Source organism: Salmo salar, chromosome 12 (assembly GCF_965601325.2).
Source record: "Salmo salar chromosome 12, fSalSal1, whole genome shotgun sequence".
Classification (NCBI taxonomy): domain Eukaryota; kingdom Metazoa; phylum Chordata; class Actinopteri; order Salmoniformes; family Salmonidae; genus Salmo; species Salmo salar.
Window position 1 is genome coordinate 54223233 of NC_138302.1, and position 17278 is coordinate 54240510.

Sequence of the window (17278 nt, forward strand, 5' to 3'; positions counted from 1 at the left end):
ATCGCGCCACGGGATTCCACTGGCTGTTGAGTAGGTGGGACGATCTCCCACATACCCTAGAGAGGTTAACGTGGTCACACTCCATCACCATCCCTGAGGTGGAAATGCGATAACCCAGGAAGGAGACGGCTCGTTTGAAGAACTCACACTTCTCAGCCTTGACGTATAGATCATGCTCCAGCAGTCTACCAAGCACCTTGCGTACTGGAGACACATGCTCGGAGGAGTAAATCAGGATATCGTCGATATACACAATCACGCCCTGCCTGTGCAGGTCCCTGAGAATCTCATCCCATACGGCATGACGAGGTACTCATAGTGGCCCGATGTGGTACTAAATGCAGTTTTCCACTCTTCTCCCTCCCGAATATGCACCAGATTATATGCGCTCCTGAGATCCAGTTTCGTGAAAAACCGCGCTGCGTGAAATGATTCCACCGCCGTAGCAATGAGAGGTAGCCCCACTGTAATGGAATTGAGACCTCTATAATCAATGCACGGATGCAGATCTCCCCCCTTTTTCTTCACGAAAAAGAAACTTGAGGAGACGGGTGAAATGGAGGGCTGAATGTACCCTTGCCCCAGAGATTCCGTGACATATGTCTCCATAGCCAACGTCTCCTCCTGGGACAATGGGAACAAGTGACTCTTGGGAAGCGCAGCGTTACCCTGGAGGTCTATCACACAATCCCCCTGTCGATGAGGTGGTAATTTAGTCGCCTTCTTCTTACAGAAGGCGAGAGCCAAATCGGCATACTCAGGGGGAATGCGCACAGTGGAAACCTGGTCTGGACTCTCCACCGACGTGGCACCGATGGAAACACTCAGACACCTACCTGAACGCTCCTCTGACCAACCCTGGAGAACCCCCTGTTTCCACAAAATCCTGGGATTGTGACTGGCTAGCCAGGGCATCCCCAGTACCACTGGAAACGCAGGTGAATCGATAAGAAAGAAACTAATTTGTTCCTTATGATTCCCCTGCGTTACCATGTCCAGTGGCACCGTGGCCTCCCTGACCAGCCTTGACCCTAATGGCCGGCTATCTAAGGAGTGCACTGGAAAAGGGGAATCTATCGGTACCAGTGGAATTCCCAACTTAAGGACGAGTCCGCGATCCATAAAGTTCCCAGCTGCGCCTGAATCGACTAGCGCCTTGTGCTGGGAAAAGGGAGCAAAATCAAGAAAAAAAATTAAGACAAACGTGACCAACAGAGGATTCTGGGTGAGTTTGGTGCTGACTCACCTGGGATGGACGAGGAGTGTTCTGCCTGCCTTCTCGACTCCCAGAGGGACCCCCCCAGCACCGGTCGGCCGTGTGTCCTCGTCGACCACAATTGGTGCAGGAGGAGCGCCCTCCTCCGGTTCCCCTAGATGTGGCCCCCTCTAGCTCCATAGGAATGGGCGCAGGCAGGCTAGGAGGTGGAACTGACAGGACCCTTTCTGAACGCCCGCGGGCAGCCAGCAGATTGTCCAGTCGTATAGACATGTCAATCAGTTCATCTAGGGAGAGTGTAGTGTCCCGACACGCTAGCTCCCTGCGGACGTCCTCCCGGAGGCTACACCGGTAGTGGTCCATTAGGGCCCTGTCGTTCCACCCGGCCCCAGCAGCCAAGGTCCGGAACTCCAGAGCAAAGTCTTGCGCGCTCCTCATCTCCTGCCTAAGGTGAAACAGTCGCTCACCCGCCGCTCGACCTTCTGGGGGTGATCGAATACGGCCCTGAAACAGCAGGTGAACTCAGGGTAGTTATCCCTCGCTGAGTCTGGGCCATTCCAAACAGCGTTGGCCCACTCCAATGTTCGACCCATCAGGCAGGAGATGAGAAGGCTCACACTCTCCTCCCCCGAGGGAGTCGGCCTCACGGTAGCCAGGTATAACTCTAGTTGTAACAGAAACCCCTGGCACCCTGCCGCTGCTCCATCGTACTCCCTCGGGGGCGTAAGACGCAGTGCCCCAGATCCAGACGGGGAAGGGAGTGGAGTAGGTGAACTCGTCGGGTGAGCTGGGGGTGAAGGGAGGAGACCACTCCTCTCCCATCGGTCCATCCTTTCCATCATCTGGTCCATAGCTGACACAATCCGATGGAGGACGGTGGTGTGATGGAGGACCCGTTCCTCCATCGATGGTAGAGGGGTGGCGGCTGCTTCTGCTGACTCCATGCTTTTGGTGCGGGCTTCTGTAGCGCTTGGACGTCGTGGGTGCGGAGTCAGGCGCAGGAGGCAGAAAAATGTTTGGTACGATGCTTCTTTAATAAGTACCACAAAAGAGAATATGCCCAAAACAACAGGGCGTAACAAAACCCAAAGTCCAAAACATGATCCACTATACAAACACGGTGAAACTGAATGTAACATGCCCGCACACAGAACAGGTGGGGAGACGGGCTTAAATAACACAACTAATCACCTAATTGACACAGGTGCAACTAATAAAGGCATAACCAACAGAAAAAGGAAAAGGGGATCGGTGGCAGCTAGTAGGCCGGTGACGACGACCGCCGAGCGCCACCCGAACAGGGAGAGGAGCCACCCTCGGTAGGAGTCGTGACACAATCCATGGTTTAAATATACTTTTCAATGGAGATTCTTCATTGAAAGTGTATTTAAATCCAGGACTAAGCTTAATGTGTCTGGGGAAACCATCCCAAAGTGTCACACTCCATCCCTCTAACCTCATTCTTCATCTACCCTCTTCATCTCACAGACCTTCCTCAGCCCAGTCTGACAGTGAGTCTCTACAGTCATCAGAGAGAGAGACTCAGTTCTGCTGAGCTGTCAGACTTCTCCATCCATCTCTGAAGGTCAGTGTTATTTTTTACTTAAAAGGCAGAAAGGAAAATACCTTTACCTTACCCTGTCAGCAGACACTCACCGGAACTCTACTGGTGACATGAACAGGTCAAAGTTCACCAGCTGAGGTCAAAATACACTGTCAGTACAGTGCTACAGGTTCACAGTTTAGATCCATATACAGTGAGCCTTCAACAGTCACAATTCAGGGTAAGAAGACTATTTGAATGGTTGTAAACAATGTACTGTTGTGCCATCATTACCATGTTCCTCTTGGGATATTTTATCATACTGTGTGTTGTTATAAACTATTACATGAAGCAATCAAGGAATATATTATATCTCCTTAATTTCCCATACTGTCGCTGCATGAGGTAATGTACTCAAGATACTTAAATGGATACTATGAGATTTAGTCAATTAAGCCCTTTTTCTACTTAGCCAGAGTCAGATGAACTCATGGAAACCATTTTTACGTATCTGCGTGGAGTTTGAAGGAAGTTTAAGGTAGTTTCGCAAGCAATTGCTATTGCTAACTTTAGTTAGCAAATGCACTAATGCTACTTAGCAAATTACTTCAAACTGCACACAGAGACATAAAAATGGTATTCTTGAGTTTATCTAACTTTGGGTAAGTAGAAAAGGGGAGGGGACATTTGGCCCATAGACTTGCCTGTAACTTGCAAAGACAAAGGGTGGAGCTCTTTGTTCCGGTTCTGATCCTCGTTCTGTTCTCTTTTCTTAATTACCACATTTGGACTCAGAACTTAATCAAGCATCTGACCAATTACAAAATGCTTTAGTTCTGGGTTAACCAAGATTGTCTGAAATAACAAGCAGTGATTAAGCTGTCAGTAAATTTCTAAAAACCAAAAAATGCTAACCTCTCAATTCTTTTACCCTTACAGACCTTCCTCAGCTGAAAGTGAGTTCTGAGAATGTCAATGTCAGTTCAGATTCACCCACTGTGTTTTATGAACCATTTTCAGTTTCAGATTGATGTCACATCTTTTTAGATGACTTTACAGTACTGTAGATTCAAAGGACTGAAGTTAAACTGTCTGTTTCCTTTCTCTAGTCTGATACGTACCACATATACAGCTCAATCCCCGACAGACCAGCAACCTCAGCCCAGCCAGATGGGTTGTACAGTCTTCTGCAGACACACTGAAACTACACCACTGACTCTCTGTAGCTATGTCTCACATGTCTCACACAAATACCCTCTTTCTCACATGATGTCCTTTATTATCACTCATCAAGTTACTGTAAATACGCCCCTTAGCAGGTAGTATATATTCTACATATGGGTACCTGGCTTATGTTACATGCCTGTTCATAATATCTGTTACTGTGTTAGCATTTTTATTTTGTCGTTTTGGAGGAGTTTGGAGCATACTTTTCTTTTTTCCTCTTAGTAAATGCTGTTTTTATGTACATTCCTTCCATAACAGTCAGATACAATTTATTAAATAAAATGTCTTCGTAGTCAAAATCGATAAATACAGACAATTTAAAATCACAGTATCATGAATTAATCTATTGTCTAATTTTTGTAATGACTTGGCACTGCCTATCTTGGCCAGGACGCTCTTGAAAAAGAGATTTTAAATCTCAATGAGCCTTTCCTGGTTAAATAAAGGTTAAATAAATAAATAAAATAAAAATTGCATTATCTACGATATCAAAATTATAGTTTTAAGCACGTTTTGAGGCTATACAGAGTTTGTTTACATTTACTTTGGTTACGAACATTGGATTGAAACAAGCTTATAATTTGGGGTCTTGATTGGGAACGACAGTTTAACTAAGCTAGTCATGAGGCATTTATACGTTATATTCTTCATGAATCAATGGGTAGATATAGTTCATTAATTGGGCCAATTAATGTATGTGTTAACTGCAGATTGCCTCTTTAATGCACACGTACTGTAGGCCTACAAACCTGATTTAGCTTTTGCAGACACCTTTTCATCTTTCTTGGGTGCATCAGAAGATGATGAAATTACTTCTTCGGAGGCTGCTGCTTTTTTGGGTGGCCTACATAGAAATGCAAAACTAGAACATGAACATAGAAATACAAAACATAGAAAAACACCCCCTGTCACGCCCTGACCTACTCTACAATAGAAAATAACATCTTACTATGGTCAGGACGTGACAATGACACCACCTGTAACCTGTATGTTGGAGAGCAGAGTCAGCTATTATTGACAGAAAAAACTAACCAAAGTTTCCAAACAGTGGTTCTGTAGATTACTTGTGACTGAGAGTGATCTTATCAGAAGACTACGGTCAGTGAGGCATAAGGAGGTGAGCTGTGATGACAGAGTGAGCTCAGGACCAAAAACTCTCTCTCCACACAGTGATGGGTACACCTTTCCAGGTGAGTCATTATCTAAACAAATCTATCAGGGCTGCAGGTCTTCATGATCTAAATCACTTCGATTTTAGCATATTCTTAGTATTAATATATTCATTCTGACCCACAAACTAAAAACCACATTTCAGTCCCCAAAATGTTTTTAGATCTGGTGGGAGATCCCATTAGTGATCCAACAACTAAACCCTTTCCAGCAGGTAGGATACACATTAGTTTTGTTTCTTTTTTTTTTAAGTACTTTATGGCGCTGCTGTTATTTGATTGCAGAGATGGTTACAGCAGTAAGAAAGGCCCTGGTTCTACTTTGCCCCTCAGCATGACAGTGAGTCCTACAACAGGTGTATTGGTCCTCTAAGGCAGTGGATCCCAAACTTTTTATAGTCCCGTACCCCTTCAAACATTCAACCTCCAGCTGCGTACCCCCTCTAGCACCAGGGTGAGCGCACTCTCAAATGTTGATTTTTCATCATTGTAAGCCTGCACGCACTACACGATACATTTATTAAACATAAGAATGAGTGTGAGTTTTTGTCACAACCTGGCTTGCGGAAGTGACAAAGAGCTCTTATAGGACCAGGGCACAAATAATAATAATAATCAATAATGTTTCTCTTTATTTAGCCAACTTACATACAAAACCTTATTTGTTCATAAAAATTTGTGAATAACTCACCACAGGTTAATGAGAAGGGTGTTCTTGAAAGGATGCACATAACTCTGCAATGTTGGGTTGTATTGGAGAGAGTCTCAGTCTTAAATCATTTTCCACACACTGTCTGTGCCTGTATTTAGTTTTCATGGTAGTAAGGGCTGAGAATCCACTCTCACATAGGTACGTGGTTGCAAAGGGCATCAGTGTCTTAACAGAGCGATTTGCCAAGGAAGGCTACTCTGAGCGCAGCCCTATCCAGAAATCTGGAAGTGGCTTCTGATTAAATAAAAATTTCACAGAACCGCTAGTTGCGATTTCGATGAGGCTCTCTTGTTCAGATATCGGTAAGTGGACTGGAGGCAGTGCAGGAAAGGGATAACGAATCCAGATGTTTGTGTCATCTGTTTCGGAAAAGTAACTGTGTAATTGCGCACCCAGCAAACTCAGGTGCTTCGCCATATCACATTTGACATTGTCTGTACGCTTGAGTTCACTTGCACACAAAAAAATCATACAATGATGGAAAGACCTGTGTGTAATCCTTGTTAATGCAGACAGAGAATAGCCCCAACTTTTTAATCATAGCCTCAGTTTTGTCCCGCACATTGAATATAGTTGCAGAGATTCCCTGTAATCCTGGATTCAGATCATTCAGGTAAGAAAAAACATCACCCAGATAGGCCAGTCGTGTAAGAAACTCGTCATCATGCAAGCGATCAGACAAGTGAAATATTATGGTCTGTAAAGAGAACTTTAAGCTCGTCTCTCAATTTAACAAACATGTCAATACTTGGCCCTTGATAACCAGCACACGTGTATGTTGTAAAAGCGTTGCATGGTTGCTGCCCATATCATTGCATAATGCAGAACATACACGAGAGTTCAGGGGCCTTGCTTTAACAAAGTTAACCATTTTCACTGTAGTCTCCAAAACATCTTTCAAGTTGTCATGCATTTCATTGGCAGCAAGAGCCTCTCGGTGGATTCTGCAGTGTACCCAAGTGGTGTTGGGAGCAACTGCTTAAACTCGCGTTACCACTCAACTATGTCTCCCTGTCATGGCTTTTGCGCCATTTGTACACATACCAACACATCTTGATCACCAAAACCATTTGATGTCACAAAGCTGTCCAGTACTTTAAAAGTATCCTCTCCTGTTGTCCTGGTTTCCAGTGGTTTGCAGAAGAGGATGTCTTCCTTAATTGACCCCCCCATAAATGTAACAGACACATACCAGGAGCTGTGCCAGGCCCGCCACGTCTGTTGACTCATCCAGCTGTAACGCATAGAATTTATTTTGGCTTGTAAGCGAAGCAGTAATTGTTTCAAAACATCTCTTGCCTTTTTACTGATGAGTTGTGAACAGTGTTGTTTGATAAAGGCATTGTCTGTATAGTTTTTTGGGCCTTTTCCCCCAGCATTGTCCCAGCCATATCTGTGGCAGCAGGAAGAATTAAGTCCTCAACAATAGTATGGGGCTTGCCTGTCCTAGCCACTCGGTAGCTCACCACATAAGACGCTTCTAGCCCCTTCTTATTAATGGTATCTGTTGCTTTTATACAGTACATGTCTACTACTCGAAAGTCCTCTTAATTCTCGCTCCAAAACTCCCATGGCTTATTTTTCAAATTGGCATGTTTCAATTCTAAATGTATGCACAAGAGTGAAGGTTTCATTGAGTTGTGAGATAGTACTTTCGCACTATTTAACACACTGTGGCTGAGGGAAAGGCACTACTCCCAATATAAGTGAACCCCAACAAAACGAGGCTAATCAGGCGAGAAAAAAACATCACCCAAATGTATCGCCCTGTTGGAAAATCTAAATGGACTGTTTGAAAATGTGAATCACATTTTTATTTGGCGTCCCCCGACGGCACTGCGCGTACCCCTGGGGGTATTATGCTATTATGAACATGTCATCTTTCTATTGACTGAGTTGTGTTGTTTTCTAACAAATTGATGAATACCTTTATTGTTGTTTAACTTTTTAGAGACAGGGGGCAGTATTTGGAAATTCAGATGAATGACGTGCCCAAATTAAACTGCCTGCTACTAGGGCCCAGAAGGTAGGATATGCATACACTCTGAAGTTTCTAAAACTGTTTGAATGGTGTCTGTGAGTATAACAGAACTCATATGGCAGGCAAAAACCTGAGAAAATTCCAAGCAGGAAGTGGCCTGTCTGAGAAATTGTAGTTCTTCTTTCTAGTCCCTTTCGAAACTACAGTATCTCTGGGGTTACGTTGCACTTTCTAAGGCTTCCATTGGCTCTCTAAAGCCTTCAGAAAGCGGATTGAGGCATTTCCTCTCTCTGGCCAGAGTATACTAGCACAGTTTGTCAGTGGTCTGCCTAGTGACAAAGAGATTGGAGATGCGCGGTCCTGCGACCATGCTGTTTTTTCTTTTTATCTCTGAATGAATACACTATTGTCCGGTTGGAATATTATCGCTATTTTACGAGAAAAATACCATAAAAATTGATTTTAAACCGCGTTTGACATGCTTCTAAGTACGGTAAGTACGGTAGTAACGCACAAACAAAACGGAGGTATTTGGACATAACTATGGATTATTTGGAACAAAAACAACATTTCTTGTGGAAGTAGCAGTCCTGGGAGTGCATTCTGACGAAGATCAGCAAAGGTAATACACATTTTTCTTATAGTAATTCTGAGTTTAGTGAGCCCCGAAGTTGGCGGGTGTCAAAATAGCTAGCCGTGATGGCTGAGCTATGTACTCAGAACATTGCAAAATGTGCTTTCGCCGAAAAGCTATTTTAAAATCTGACATAGCGATTGCATAAAGGAGTTCTGTATCTATAATTCTTAAAATAATTGTTCTGTATTTTGTCAACGTTTATGGTGAGTAATTTAGTAAATTCACCGGAAGTTTTGGGTGGGAATGCATGTTCTGAACATCACATGCCAATGTAAAAAGCTGTTTTTGGATATAAATATGAACTTGATTGAACAAAACATACATGTATTGTATAACATAATGTCCTAGGAGTGTCATCTGATGAAGATCATCAAAGGTTAGTGCTTCACTTAGCTGTGTTTTAGGTTTATGTGACATATATGCTTGCTTGGAAAATGGCTGTGTGATTGTTTGTGGCAATGTACTCTCCTAACATAATCTAATGTTTTGCTTTCACTGTAAAGCCTTTTTGAAATCAGACAATGTGGTTAGATTAACGAGAGTCTTGTCTTTAAAATGGTGTAAAATAGTCGTATGTTTGAAAAATTGAAATTATTGCATTTTTGACGTTTTGTATTTCGCGCCACGCTCTTCCACTGGCTGTTGAATAGAGTGGGACGGTGATGTGCCACCTAGCCCATAGAAGTTAAATGTGGTTAGGAGGGCCATACTGGACGGGCATGTTCCATCACATCAGGTAAACAATGCAACAAATATGGCAAAGATGGACATTTCTCCAAAATGTGCAGGACAAAGACATAACTGAACGTAAATCAAGTCACAAACACACCTGCTTTACAAAATGACAATACAGACAATGACAATGAGGAAGTGTTCACTCTTACCAGCAGTACTGATAACGCGGAAATACAGTTATTAATCAATGGCCAGCCAGTTAACAAGTTAATTGACTCTGGGGCAAGCTGTAACATTGTGGGCACAGCAACATTCAATCATTTGCAGACCAAATGCAATGATTAATTGAAACTAACATCAAAGAGACTACCCATATGGTTCAACACAACCATCAGCAGTGAGGGCCTGTTCACTGCCAACATTACAGCAGTTGTTAGTTCTGAGTCGGTCACTGCATACATTTTAGCCGTGAAAGATGCACAGACATCTGTACTGGGAAAGAAATCAGCAGTTGCTCCTGGCATTTTGCACATAGGGCCAGAGGCACACAAACTCAGTCCAAGATGATGACACAGACATTCCAAGCTGAACTTCAAGAGGAATACAAAGACTGTTTCACAGGGCTGGTAAATCTGAAAGATTTCTAGTTAAGAATTCATGTAGATGAGACTGCCACACCTGTTGCACAGCCGGTACGCAGAATACCATTCAGTGTGTTGAAGAGAAGATGAACTAGCTAGAGGACATGGATGTTATTGAGAAAGCGAATGGACCTACACCATGGGTGTCCCCATTAGTTCTGGTACACAAGAAAACTGATGACATCAGAGTTTGTGTTGACATGCATAGAGCAAATGAAGCTGTTGTGCGGGAGCGACAACCCATCCCCACCACCTACGAGATCCTGGAGGACGTCAGGAGCCGTGGTCTTCTCAAAACTGGACCTAAAGTGGGGATATCATCAGATCGAGCTGAAACCTGAGTCTCGTTCCCTGACCATATTTATGACTAACACAGGTTTGTGGCGCTACAAGAGACTAATGTTCGGTCTCTCCTCTGCTCCAGAGACATAACATCACATCATGCGCCAAGTCCTACAAGGCATCGAGGGGGTCCACAACATTTCAGATGATATCACTGTGTTTGACGTTTCATGTGTTTCTCTATGGCAAAGACTTTGTAATGGTAACCGACCACAAGTCTTTAGAGAACATTTATTCTCCAAAATCCAGACCATCAGCGAGGTTTGAGAGATGGGCACTGAGAATGCAGCCTTATAGATTCAAGGTTGTATACAAGCCTGGGCCTCAGAATGTAGCCGACTCACTGTCACGGTTGACTCTGAACCCTCCGGAATCTCTACACTATGGGGACGACCACTTCTATTACGTAGCCAAATACATAGTGCCATGTGCATTCACCCCACCAGAGCTGGAATAAATGTCAGCAAATGACTTAGTTCTAGCTACTCTACGAACAAGCATCAGACAGGGTGATCAGAGCACATGCGACACTGCATACCGAGGTGTTCAAGAAGAACTCTCTATTCTTGGACAGATAGTTCTATGAGGCAACCGCATTATTATGCCACGAGCAGCTCAGAATCGGACTTTGATGTTAGCAGACGAAGGGCATCAAGGGATAGTAAAAACAAAACAGAGACAGCGCACAAAAGTGTGGTGACCAAACATTGATAAAGAGGTTGAACTGCTCGTGAAGTCCTGTCCAGCATGTCAAGTCAATGGCTCACCACCAATGCAGGTCCACACAGTCAGAACAGAGCTACAGTACCAGCTAAACCATGACATGTCCTAGCCATTGACATGTGTGGGGCCGTTCCAACAGGAGAACACCTCCTCGAAAACAACAGACTACTACTGAAGATGGGTTGATGTGAGTATCCTAAACTGCATCACCACCGCCAATTCGCTCCTCTCAATCAGAAGGGAAGGATTGGCGCACAGAACTACAGACGTTTCTCATGGCCTACAGGAGTACACCACACTCAGTCACAGGCCGCAGTCCAGCTGAACTGTTGTTCAACTGCCAAATTAGAACCAAACAGTCAGAGCTGTCAGCCAACATGCAACCAGGAGCTGAACCACAAGACAACGCCATTCGGCTTGGTGATGCTGAAAGGAAGGAAAAGGGCTGACAGAACGCAGACAGATTTAGGAGAGCAACTGAAAGCACAATCCAACAAGGTGACATGGTTCTGCTACAACAACCAAAGCAAAACATGTTATCAACTATCTTCGAAACCACAGATACTTTATTTTGAGCACTAGATAATATTTTGTTATGTTATAATGCATAGATCTGCAGTTTGGAGTTCATAATGTTATCATAATGGTTATGACATCTGAGAAGAGGATGGATGTCGTGTATTAGCGACACCTAGTGGTGCAACACCAGCGGTGCATTATGTGTCATGTGAGGAACGGAGGGAGAATATTCTTGGGGGACCAGGAATGAAGTACAAGTGAATGATTCTCGAGAGTCTGAGTCACGTCGATACATTACGGAGACCAACTACCAATAGGCCCACTAAATGTAACATAGTTTACAGTTTACATTTTTATGTTCACATTAATTCGCTAAAGCTCCGACCGGTTTACTAATAGAACTGTTCATAGCTGCGTGTAATTTCAGTCCAGATTCGTGTACTTTAGTCCATCTGATTTGTAGGTAATGTGTAGTATACTTCTCTCTTTCTGCTTAATTAATGACTTTCTTGTGTAATGAGTTCTCTTCTCACCAGGTTTGACCTCTCCTTTGACCCCCAGTACAGCACTGAATCCATCATCAGGTGTGTTAGTCATCTTTACCTAGTTAGCAGATAGGACCTAAACAAATAGAATTGCTTTATGTTCTCTAGGTTTTTGTATGTTTTTTATCATTAGAAATTTGTTTCATTACAAAAAAGGTGATACTTGATGAATTAAATCAACCCATTTAGATACCATCTTTTTGTATAATTAGAATGACTTTCCTTGCACCAGGTTTGACTGTGGTTTACTCATTAACCTATTCATAGCTGCTTGTACTTTCACTCTAAATTGGTGTACTTTTCTTAGATATGAAACAAATGTACATTTTTCGTCTCATAATGTTTCTTCTCCTACATCAGGTGTGTTGGTCATCTTCAGTTAGCAAAACTGAAACAAATAGACTACCTTTATCTTACCCAGGTTTTGTTTATATATATATTTTTTTTTCATCACAAATGTACACACAGGAGGTCAAAGCACCATAGACAGTGTTGTGAACACAAACTCTCAAAAAATAGTTTTGGTTAATTATCCTTTTTATTAATCCCACGGCAAAAATACACTTGCCTTTTACTACTAGCACTAACTTTGCTGATAACTACCTTGTTGAGGGAAAATGTACTTGCTACGATTGTGATATGTTGTTGTCTCACCTAGCTATTTTAAGATGAATTAACTGATGTAAGTCACTCTGGATAAGAGCGTCTGCTAAATTACTTAAATGTAAAATGTTTAACTGGGTAGCTGTCTTTTCTTACACATGAAAACGTAAACATTTTCTCAGACTAATAATAATGTGGTATTCTAACACCTATCTACTATTTAAATATTTACATTTGGATTAAGAGCTAATGACCTCTTCTGATGACATCATGTCACCAAACAGCGGTGCAATTATGGCAGACAGCAGTGTGTATGGCTTCTGGAGTGGGCGTGGAGTGGGATTGACAGCTGTCTATCTCTGCAGGAGGACCAGTGAGTACCTCTGATTGTGCATAACAAATCATTTGCAAACATTTTCCTTTGTCATATTAATGTAAGTGCCGTTGACAGGGCTTAATCTATCAACTCCTTTTGGTGATATTGTATAGGTTAGGCAATATCTATCAACTAAATTTGGTCATATTGTATAAGGTAGGCTATATTCAATATAATAATATGGCCTAATTAGTTCTTCAGAGAAAACCTATTCTCAGAGGTAAGAATTCTCCTTGTGAATATGATGCAGATTGTATCAACCTTTAGTTCTGTATTGTCCATGATGAGATGTTCTAACCACAACCTTCTTATACTTTTATGTTGTACAGACCTACAGCCAGACAGGATGATCACAGCCAAAGTTCAGTACCAGTCAAAAGTTTGGACACACCTACTCATTCCATGGTTTTTCTTTATTTTTTACTATTTTCTGCATTGTAGAATAATAGTGAAGACATCAAAACTATGAAATAACACATATGGAATCATGTAGTAACCAAAAAAGTGTTAAACAAATCAAAATATATTTTATATTTGAGATTCTTCAAAGTAGCCACACTTTGCCTTGATGACAGCTTTGCACACTCTTGGCATTCTCTCAACCAGCTTCATGAGGAATGCTTTTCCAACAGTCTTGAAGGAGATCCAAAGAGAAGCAGGAGGGCGGACCAGAGTAATGAAGACTTTTCGTTGACAGTGTGCTAAATCACTGTGCATACCTACAAACACGCACGCACACACACATACAGACACACATAAATTGTATTTTAACATTTAATGCATCTTTGAGACTTCTGTCATTTTTCTTTTGAAATTGATAACTTACTATGCATAGTGTACATACATACATTGACTGTACAAAACATTAATAATACCCCTCCCCCCAGTTTGAAGTAAGTTACTAACTAGCATTAGGGGCATAGACTCTACAAGGTGTTGAAAGTGTTCCACAGGGATGCTGACTCCAAGGTTTCCCACAGTTGTGTCAAGTTGGATGGATGTCCTTTGGGGTGGTGGACCATTCTTGATACACATGGGAAACTGTTGAGCATGAAAAACCCAGCAGCGTTGGAGTTCTTGACACAAACCGGTGCACCTGGCACGTACTACCATACCCCGTTCAAAGGCAATTAAATATTTTGTCTTTCCCATTCACCCTCTGAGTGGCAAACACACAATTGATGTCTCAATTGTCTCAAGGCTTAAAAATCCTTCTTTAACCTGTCTCCTCCCCTTCATCTACAATGCTTGAAGTGGATTTAACAAGAGGCATCAATAAGGGATCACAGCTTTCACCAGTCGATGTCATGGAAAGAGCAGGTGTTCATAACGTTTTGAACACTCAGTGTATATACACACACGCACATACACACAGAGACACATTTTATTTTAAATGTTTTGTTTAACACCGTTTTATGAGACCAAGCGTCCAATCTATAATCTTTGTTGAAATTGAGAGCATGATAGTGTTAAAGACAAGGTGCCCACAGCAATGTTTATTATTTAAGCTTGTAAAATGACAGTTTGTCTCAGGGATCTTTATTTATTTACAAATTATATGTAATAGTCTGTTTAGCCTGGGTGCCAGTCGGTTTCTACTCTCTTGCCAACTCCTTAAGCAATTGCCATGTTTACACAATTTCATGAGGAGTTGGCAAGAGAGCATAAACAAACTGGCACCCAGGCTAGAGTCTGATTGGTGTTAATGTCAATTAAACATTTCCTATATGCATATACCCACCAACAGGTTATGGTAATAAGTCCTTAATAGCAGTGTAGCTCTAGCGTCCCTTCAGAAAGCTGTCCAGTACTCGGTCTCCCCTGTCTATGAGCCAGTATCCAGCCATGGCCGCCACTCCACCCATGAAGATGGAGGTGAAGACCATGTCTCCTTTAGCAGCCAGGGTGGCCAAAGCACAGAGCAGCACCCCAAAGAACATCTGCTGGAGAACCTCCACCTCTTCATCCTGGACGTCCTCAAACAGACCCTTCTCACCCACACCTGCAGGGAGAGAGGGAGAGAGACAGAGAGAGAGAGAGAGAGAGAGAGAGAAATTCATTTTCAACAATACTTTTCAATAGAAAGTTAATAAAAATAGACAAGATCCTGCAATGACTTAGAGGTAAAAAATACACTGATTAACTTATATCACAGTTTACTTACTTATGGAGTTGCCTGCTCCAGGTGATTTATTTTTCAAATCATATGAGCAAAACCTATTTCTGGAACACTAAGCCAGACAAGATTAAGCATGCCTATTTCTATAATGAATATCCGTTTGAGGGCTGCAATTATTAAATATTAAAGCACTAAACCTCTCACTAAAAGCCTCACTCATACAAAAGCTTAACTTAAACCCGAACTTGTTCTCCAGTAGATTCATAAGGGTCATATCTTGTTCAACATTTTTATTTTTGCCTTAATACAGCTACTTTTTATTTAACCTTTATTTAACTAGGCAAGTCAGTTTAAGAACAAATTCTTATGTACAATGACGGCCTAGGAACATTGGGTTAACCGCCTTGTTCAGGAGCAGAACGACATATTTTTACCTTGTCAGCAAGGGGATTTGATCTAACAACCTTTCGGTTACTGGCCCAATGCTCTAATCACTAGGCTACCTGCCACCCTATTTCTCATTTTCGGTTAACTGAAAATTAAGCCATGTTCAAAGTACATTATAACAAATATTATAGTTCAACTCAAATATTCTCATTGATTTTAAAAAATTCTTTATGGAAAAAAATATTAAAGAGGGTATTATATTTATGATATTATGAATAGGAATGGTAGAGTTATGTCACACCTGCAGCTATTGAAAATATATGAGAAGGTTTGCTCAATCCAAAGTTACAACCAATTTATTGCAGCACTACCGCAGAAATGGAGGAGGCAAGCAGAAGGGGGAGGAAGTAGGGAACTGGTCTGTCTGACCAAAACTGGTGAAAAACATTTGCAAAAATAGAAAAATATACCAGTTTAATTTGAAGACCAAAATGTTGACAGCTGTGCCATACAGGTTGCAAAATAGCTGGGAAGACATTTTTGATTTACTGATTCCAGGGTACAAGGTGTATGAGCTGATATACAAAACGATGCAAGATTCAATGCTTTGAGTTTTTCAATTTAAAGTACTGTACAAAATTCTTGCTACGAGCAAAATACTAAATATATGCGGCATACAACCATCTTAGCTCTGCAGGTTTTGCTGTTAACCCCCTAGAGTCGATGTCCGTGCTCCCGTAGAAATCTAATTAGCAACATGAAAGCACACATTTGCCGGTATAAATACATTATTTTCGTTGATATTTTCATTTCTATAAGCAAATTCATACTTTCTCATCTGTTGGTTGTCTAGCAATGATCAACAACCAATTTGACAAAGCTTGAAAAATTTTGAAAATAATAATGGGCAAATGTTGCACAATCCAGATGTGGAACGCTCAAGCCAGGTGCACACACCCTACACAATGTTGGACCTGATTCAGCTGTCCCAGACAAGTTTTTGAGATCAAAGACAAAATCCCCATGTCGTTGTCTACTTTGGCGCGCAGCCGTCACTGAGGCTCGTTTAACATGAGTGGGTCAGATATGCATTCTGAGGGCTACCAGTCTTGTCTTTGAGCAGTCCCAGACTTCCTGATATATTATCGGCATAAAATCTGCAGTGCTCTTGTCATGTGAGATGTGCAACGACAAGTTTTAGAATGGGGATGAGCAATAATTTATGAGAGCTCGCCAGAGAATAATCCAGTGAATTTTGACTTTGTTTCGCATCACCCAGAATGTGTAGACTCTCGAGAAGGAGCGATGATTACTACTAATATGCGTTTGTACTTGCCTTTAATCAAAGTCAAAGCGTCAAATCGTTACAGCTCTGAAGTTCGCAAGCGATGTCATTCAATTCAAAATGTTGGCTAGACATTTCAACTCTGAATGGGAAGCGTGAATGTCTGTCTAGAGTCCGTTAATCTAACCACATCATTGTTTTTAGCGAGACAGCGTTGTATCGACAATCGTCAAGACCAAGTGTAGAATCTTGTAGTGTGTGACCACCGCCTGTGCCACATTGTTTAGTGTGCGCACCACTACGTTGTCAAGACAAAACAAACTACAGGAAAGATGGTTGTTTAATGTGAGAGGTTTAGCGATGTTAAGATTTTGAATGTTGTGTAGTGTACAACCGGCTTTAGAGACTTACCCAGAAATACTCACAGCTGCAATCGCTGTCAAAGGTGCTTCTACAAAGTATTGACTCAGGGCTGTGAATACAGTACTTATCTAATGAAGATATATTTGTGTTTTACTTGTCATATTTTTGTTTTTACAAACGTTCTAATGTTTCTTCCGCTTTGACGTGACAGAGTA